General features: G+C 45.2%; 1 long non-coding RNA gene across 1 annotated transcript; it reads left to right on the top strand.

Annotated features, from left to right (window-relative positions):
- Positions 1 to 3,630: 3,630 nt before the first annotated feature.
- LOC122733805 lies at positions 3,631 to 7,272 on the top strand. Its single transcript, XR_006353972.1, has 3 exons — positions 3,631 to 3,692; positions 5,566 to 5,668; positions 7,114 to 7,272. It is a non-coding gene; the product is annotated as an uncharacterized LOC122733805 (long non-coding RNA).
- The last annotated feature ends 706 nt before the right edge of the window (positions 7,273 to 7,978 follow it).

Below are 7,978 nucleotides of genomic sequence, written 5' to 3'. Positions count from 1 at the left end.
TCATAAAACCAGCTCTTAGTTTTATTGATCAATTCTATAGTTTTCCTTCTTTCAATTTTATTAATTTCTCCTCTAATTCTCAGAATTTCTAATTTAGTATTTAGTTGGGTATTTTTAATTTGTTCTTTTTCTAGCTTTTTAAGTCCCATGCCCAATTCGTTGATCTCCTCTTTCTCTTTTTTATTGATGTAAGCAGTTAGAGATATAAGATTTCCCCTAAGCACTGCTTTGGTTCCATCCCATAGATTTTGGTATGTTGTCTCATTATCGTCATCTCTTGGATGAAGTTATTGGTTGTTTCTATGATTTGTTGTTTGACCCACTCATTCTTTAGAACGAAATTAGCTTTTATATCTTCATCAGAAAACTGCCTGCTCATATCCTTTGGCCAAAAAAAAAGTTACTTTTCCTATCACTGGAATAGTTATTGTGGTAGCATTGTTTCCATTTGCTCATTCTTGTAGCCTATTTTGTAACTTTGTGCTTTCTGTTAGGGCTGAGCTTGTGTCCTCTGGGGTCATTCTAATACTTTCTTGGAGCTCAGCGTGTTGGGTTATTCCAGAATCTCAGGGACAGCTCATATGGGGGCCCCACAAGCTTTTATTTCCCCCATGGTGACCTGACACATGGCAAAGTTTGAGCATTGCCCCTCTGGTCTGAGGTTCCTCTCCTGGTCATTCCTCTACAGGCTTCAGACTGGAGCCAAGACCCCACTACACTCACAGCATCAGAGCCACACAGATGCTGCTGCTGCTGCTGCTGCTTCTGAACTTCCTCTTCAGGCCACAACCCAAGGCCTGCAACCCCTCCTCACTCAGCCCTGGATCTGCGACCCAGAAGTGGAGAGTGAGCAACAGATCTGGCACTTGGCAGCCATTTCTGCACCCTTCATAAGGTAAGGATCCTTTCTGCTAGATGTCCCCTCCTTCTCTAGCACCCCCCCCCAAACACAACCTCCTCTCCCTCTCTCTCCCCTTCTCTACAACTCACACAAGCACACACTATGTCCTCCCTCTGTTCTTTCCCTATTTCCTCTCCCTGCTCTACTCACACTCTCACACACTCTGTCTTCCCTCTTCCTTTCTCTCTCCCCTTTCTGTAATGCTCCCTTTCACCTACACTCTCTCCCTTCTCTATTTATACCTCCCCCACTCACACACACACACACACACACACACACACACACACACTCACACTCACTCCCTCTCTCAAGATCTCTCCTCTCTCTCACTCACACCTAAACACTCTAGTCCTTCTCTACCTCTCTGTCTCCTCTTTCCCCCAACTCTCACACACAAACATTCCCCTTCTCTACCACTCCCACACATACACTCTTTCTCCTGTCTCCCTATCTCCTTTCTCCCCCCACCACACACTCACATACACTTTCTCTCTGCCTTTATCGACCTTCTCTACCTCTCTCTTACACTCACGCTCTATCTCCTTCCTTTCTTTCTCTCTCCCTCCATCTCTCCCCCCCTTCTCTAACACTCCCCCTGACCCACACTCTCCCCACTCCCACAAAAGCACTTTCTCTACCTCCTTTCTTTCCCTTCTTTCCCTGTGTCCTCTCTCTTCCCTCCTTTCACACACTCAGACATAAATACTCTCTACTTATCTCCTCTTCCTCTCCCCTCCCTCCTCTCTCTCTCTCTCTCTCACACACACACACAGTCTCTTAACCAGTGTTCTCCATCTCTACTGCTCCAACACAAACTCTCTCTTCCTGTGTCCCCCCACTCACACACATCCACTCTATCTCCTCTCTTCCTCTCTATACCTCCTTTCCCTATCTTCTCTCTCTCCCCCACTCACAGTAACACAAAACACTCTCTCTCCCTTCTGTCTTTCTCACACACTCACACTCTCTGCCTTTTCTCCCAGTTCCCCCCCACACTTTTTCCTATCTCTCACAAACATTCTCTATCTTCTCTCTCCCTCCTTTCACTATCTCCTCTCCCATATCACATACTCTCCTCTCCCCCCTCACACACACTATCTCTTCTCACCCTTCTTTCCCTTCTCCTCCTCTCCACTTCTCTCTCACACTCACACATAAACATTCTGTCTCTATATCCTTTCTTTCCCTTCTCTACCTGTCTTTCTCTCCCAATCTCCTCTTTCCCCCAACACACACACAGTCACACTCACACTCTCTATCTACCTTCCCTTATCCCTTTTATCCCTCTCCTTTTTCTACCTCCCCCAACATACATTCACACTCTCCTAATCTCCTCTCTTCCTTTTTCTCTCCATCCTTTCCCTATGTCCTCTCTCTCACATACACGATATTTTTCTCCTGTCTTTCTATCTCCTCCCTCCCTTCTTTCCCCATCTTGTCTTTATCCCCTTCTCTACTTCTTCCTCCCCCCACTCATACACAGTCTATCTCTTCTTTCCCTATCTCCTCTCTTCTTCTCTCCCCTTTATCTAACATTCCCACTCTATCTAATCTTACCCTTCTTTCCCTATCTCCTCTCCACCTCCTCTCTCCATTCTCTACTTCTCCCACATACACACTCTCTCCCTTCTTTGCCTATCTCCTCCTCTCCATGTTGTCCCCCTCTATCTCACTTCCGTACCTCTCTCATACACACATACTTTCTCCCTCCTTTCCCTATCTCTTCCACTTTCTATCTCCCTCACACGCTTTCTCTTCCTCTCCTATCTTTTCTCTCCCTTCTACCTGTCTCCCATTTACACACACCCACACCCACACACACTTTTCCCTATTAAACCCTCCTTTGTTTTCAGTTTGGGCTACCACAGAAAGTGCTGCTGTCAATATTTTGGTCGCTAGATCCTTTCCCTCTTTCTATGATTTTTGGGGGTATAGGCCTATGTTACTTGCCAATCCTAAGACCTGGAAATTCTAGGACTTACATCCTGGGACTTAAATGCTGGTAGTTCCTTGGAGGGTACATACATCGTCTCCCTTTGGGTGAGCCATCATCCTGGAAAGCATAGCCCCTTCAAAAGGTTGCCTGTTATGCCCATTGCTTGTATTCATACCAATTTCCTTTGAAAAGTCCCTGAACATTCTCCCACCTACCAAAGTCCCTTCCCTCCCCAATTTGCCCTGGGAGGTCAAGAGATCTCACCGTCCTCTGCTTGCAGTGCGAGCAGTGAATTTTTCCATTCAAAAAACATTTATTAAGTGCCTGCTATATTCCAGGCAGTCTATTAAGCACTAGCGACACAAAAAGAGGCAAGAGACAGCCCCTGCCCTCAAGGAGCATACAGTCTAATGGGCGAGACAACATGCAAAGAAATATATACAAAGCAAACTATATACAGGGTAAATAGGAAAATAATTAACAGCGGGAAAGCTCTGCAATTAATTAAGAGAGGTTGGGGAAGGCTTCCTGTAGGAAGTAAGATTTTTATTTTTTTAAATAATATTTTATTCTTGCCCCAATGACATGTTAAAACAATTTTTTAACATTTTTTGAAGTTTTAAGCTGAAATGCTATCCCCCTTCCTGAGATGATAAGGAATATACGTATACACACACACACACAGAGGTTATCCATGTGCAATTGTGTGAAACATTTCCATAGTTGTCATTTTGTACAGGAAGACTAAAAAATGAAAGAAAGTGATACGGTATCAGTTCTTTCTCTGGAGGAGGAGATCGTGCTTCATCATGAGTCCTTTGGCATTGTCTTGGATCGTTGTATGGCCGAGAGTAGGTGAGTCGTTCACCGTTCTTCATTATATAATATTGTTGTTTTTTTTTTTATTTATATTTTTTGGTGAGGCAATTGGGGTTAAGTGACTTGCCCAGGGCCATACAGCTAGTAAGTGTTAAGTGTCTGAGGTCAGGTTTGAACTCAGGTCCTCCTGACTTCAGGGCCAGTGCTCTATCCACTGCACCACCTAGCTGCCCCTAATATTGTTGTTACTATGAACAATGTTCTCCTGCTTCTGCTCACTTCTCTTTCCATCAGTTCACATAAGTCTTTGCAGGTTTTTTTTTAATTCTCCTGCTTGTTGCTTCCTATAGCACAATAATATTCCATCACAATCATATACCATAGCTTGTTTAACCATTTCCCAATTGATGGACATTCTCTCAATTTCCAATTACTAGCCACCACAAAAAGAGATGCTATCAATGTTTTTGTACAAATAGGTCATTTTCCCTTTTTTGATGTCTTTGGGATACAGATTTAGTGGTGGTATCTCTGGGTGCAAAGGGTATGCACCATTTTATAGCCCTTTGGCCATAAATTTCAAATTGTTCTCTAAAATGGTTGGATCAGTTCACAACTCCACTGACAGTTCACTGGAGGGTGGGATTTTAGTTGAGTCTTAAAGGAAATCAGGGAGGCCAGTGGTTGGAAGGGAGGAAGAAGAGCATTCCAGGCATGGGAGCCAGAGAGAATGCCCAGAACTGAGAGATGGAGGGTCTTGTTCATCCAACAGCCAGGATCCAAGAGTACATGTTGGGGAATAGGGAGTAAGAAGAGGGCTTTGAATGCCAAGCAGAGGATTTCATATTTGCTCCTGGAGGGAATGGGGACTTTTATATCTCACATTCAACTTACTTTCACCCTGACTGAGGGTCTTCTCATCTGTGTACACTAGCAAGCTCTCACCTCTCCTTCTTTGATCCTAATGATGTGAACATGTTGCTTTTAATCTAAAATGGTGATTTTTTTTCTCCTTCCTTTCTTTTTTAACTGCCTTAATTCTTTCATTTCCTAATCCTTTTGCCACAGTTCTGGGCTACTTGGTTCCTTGGTAGCTAAAGACTTTTTCTTGGCTCCCTGAAATAGTTGGTTTTTTTTTTATGTGAACCTTCTCATTGAACCACCACACTCTAGGGATTGACATATGGGAGAACAGCTTTGGGCCTCCCTGGACTTGGTCACCTTCTCTGGTCACTGGTGGTTTGAGTCCACCTTTGCTCTCGTTTTATCGCTACAGCTAGAGTTTCTAGAATGATGCCATAAGAATGGAGGAAAGGGACATGTTTGCTTGATTTCTCTTGTCACTAAAATGTCTTCTAGTGTCTCCACTCCCAACAAGGAGAGCTAGGTCTTTAGCAAAGGTTTTTTCTGAAGCTCTTGTGGTAATCGTGTGGGGTTTTTGTTATCTTGGCTGCTGCTGTGATTATGCTTATTGCTTTCCTACTGTTAACCATCTTTATGAATCTCACCTAGTCCTAGTGAATCATCTCCTAGACAGATCACTCTGTAGGGATTTTGTTTGAAAATTTGGCATCAGTGAGGTAGGTCTATGTTGTTTGCCTTTGTATACTCTCTCTCTCTCTGTAACAGAGTACAAATTTGGGAGTCAGAAGACCCAAGTTTACATCTAGGCCCTGCTACTGAGTGTGACCTTGAATGCTCCCTATGTGACCTTGGGCAAGTCACTTAATGTCTCAGAGCTTCAGTTCCTCATTCCTAAAATGAGGGAATTCAACCAACCAGATGACCTGAAAAGTCCCTTTCAAGTCGAAGTCTAGGATTCCATATTTTCTAACATTCTCTGCATTTGTCAGTCTCTGTTTCTGTGCCTTTTCACCCTTATTTCATAGAAGGCTTTTTCTCTCATCAGGCTTCCTTCAAATTGTGGTTGTGGACGTGCCATTTCATCCATGAGAAACAGCAAAAAAACGTCACTTCATTGACTTACAAGGAAACTTCCAATCTTCTTTAAGGTAAAGTACCATATTTATTGTCTACCTTCTGGTGCAGTAAGAGCTATAGGCTGGCCTAAGTCTGGGCCCACCTCAGCCATCCACTCTACTAATGGAGTGGGAGAGACAGAGAGAGTATGTGTGCATATGTGTGTGTGTATGAGAGAGGGGGGGGGGAGGGGGGGGAGAAAGGAAGAGATAGGGAGAAGAGATAGAAAGAGGGGATTGAGAAGGGAGAGGGTCAAGTGTGTGAGTTTGAGAGGAAAGACAAGGGATAGGGAGAGTTGTAGTGGGGGAAGGAGGTGGGGGAAAGAGGGAGAAAGAGAAGACATAGGGAGGGTGTGAATGAGAGTGTTTGTGAGAGTTGGGTGGAAAGAGGAGATAGAACAGAGATTTGGAGAGAGAGAGAGAGAGAGGTAGAGAAGGGACAGATAAAGAGTGTTTATGTGTGAGTGGGGGAGAGTGTGTGGGAGAATGGGAGTGTTAGACCAGGGGTAGAGAAGAGAGATAAGGAAAGAAGGGGAGGGTGAGTGTATGTATGTAGGGGAGAATGGGGAGAAAGGAGAGAGAGGAGATAGACTAGAGAGTATAGGAGAGGGACAGAATGTTAAGTGTGAGTGTATGTGAGAAAGATAGAAGGGGTCAGGAGGAGATAGGAAAAGAAGGGAGAGAGGAGATAGAGAGTGTATGTGTGGAAGTAGTAGGGAAGGGGAGTGTTCCTGTGCGTGAGTTGGGGGAAGAGGAGATAGTAGAGAAGAGAGATAGAGAAAGAATGTGTGAATGGGGGGAAAGAGGAGAGAGGGTGTGTGTGTGGGTGTGAGTGTGAGACTATTTCTTGGTGCCTCAGAGTCATTAGCTTATACCAGGTCCATTCTCAAAGTCAAGGCGGTTCCCCCCCCCCCAAATTTGTCTTCTAGCACTTACAGAGGAATTCTGCTTAGACTAGTAGTGTCCAAGCTGCATTTTCCTGGATGCTTTTTGCCTGTAGACGTTTTGGAGTCCTCTCCTTTAAGTTTAGAAGTTATTTTCCCTATAACGGGAATAGTTGCTGTGGTAGCATTGTTTTCGTTTGCTCATTCTTGTAGCCTATTTTCTAACTTGGTGTTGTATGTTAGGGCTGAGCTTGTGTCCTCTGGGATCATTCTACTACTTTCTTTTTTCTTTCTTTTTTTTGGGGGGGGGTGAGGCAATTGGGGTTAGGTGACTTGCCCAGGGTCACACAGCTAGTAAGTGTCTGAACTCATGTCCTCTTGACTCCACACGGCTGGTGCTCTTTCCACTGCACCACCTAGCTGCCCCTCTACTACTTTCTTGGAGTTCAGCGTGTTGGGTTATTCCAGGATCTCAGGGACAGCTCATATGGGGGGCCCACAAGCTTTTACTTCCCCCATGGTGACCTGACACATGGTAAAGTCTGAGCACTGGCTCTCCGGTCTGAGGTTCCTCTCCTGGTCATTCCTTCACAGGCTTCAGACTGGAACCAAGACCCCACTACACTCACAGCATCAGAGCCACACAGATGCTGCTGCTGCTTCTGAACTTCCTCTTCAGGCCACAACCCAAGGCCTGCAACCCCTCCTCACTCAGCCCCGGATCTACGACCCAGAAGTGGAGCGTGAGCAACAGACCTGGTACTTCTGCACCCTTCATAAGGTAAGGATGTCCCCTCCCTCCCTCTCATCCCCACACATTCTCTCCTCTCTTTCCTTCTCTCTCCCTTCCCTACCTCTCCCCTTTCTTCCCCTTCTCAAACACTCACACTTAAACCCTTTCTCCCTAGCTTCTTTCTTCCTATCTCCTCTTTCCTCCCAACTCTCTCTCTCTTTCCTTCTCCCCTGCTTCTTCTCTATCTCTTTATCTGCAAATCCCACACACTCCCCATCTCTTCTCCCCTTTCTATCTCCCTCCCCTGCATCTCTCATACACACAGATTCTATTTCTTCTCTCCCTCCTTTCCCTATATCCTCCACCCTGCTTCTGTCTCTCACACACAGACTTTCTCTTCCTATCTCCCCACAACTCACTCTCTCATTGTCTATTTATCTACATGTCCTCCCCTTTCTCCCTCCCTCTCTCTACATCTCCTCTACTTCCATCTCCTCTTATCCCCCAACTCACACACAAACACTCCCTTTCTTTTCCTCTTCTGTCTCTCCCCCACCTTTCTCTTCCTCTGCATCTCTCATACACACAGACTATTTCTTCTCTCCCTCCTTTCCCTATATTCTCCACCCTGCTTCTGTCTCTCTCACATGCAAAGACTTTCTCCTTTCTCTTCCTATCTCCCCTCCTCTCTCCCCCCTCTGCCTCTCTTTTCTTCTCCCCTTTCCC

Source organism: Dromiciops gliroides, chromosome X (genome assembly GCF_019393635.1).
Source record: "Dromiciops gliroides isolate mDroGli1 chromosome X, mDroGli1.pri, whole genome shotgun sequence".
Lineage (NCBI taxonomy): Eukaryota > Metazoa > Chordata > Mammalia > Microbiotheria > Microbiotheriidae > Dromiciops > Dromiciops gliroides.
Note: the sequence above shows the minus strand (reverse complement) of the source record. Positions and strands in the feature narration are given on the sequence as shown.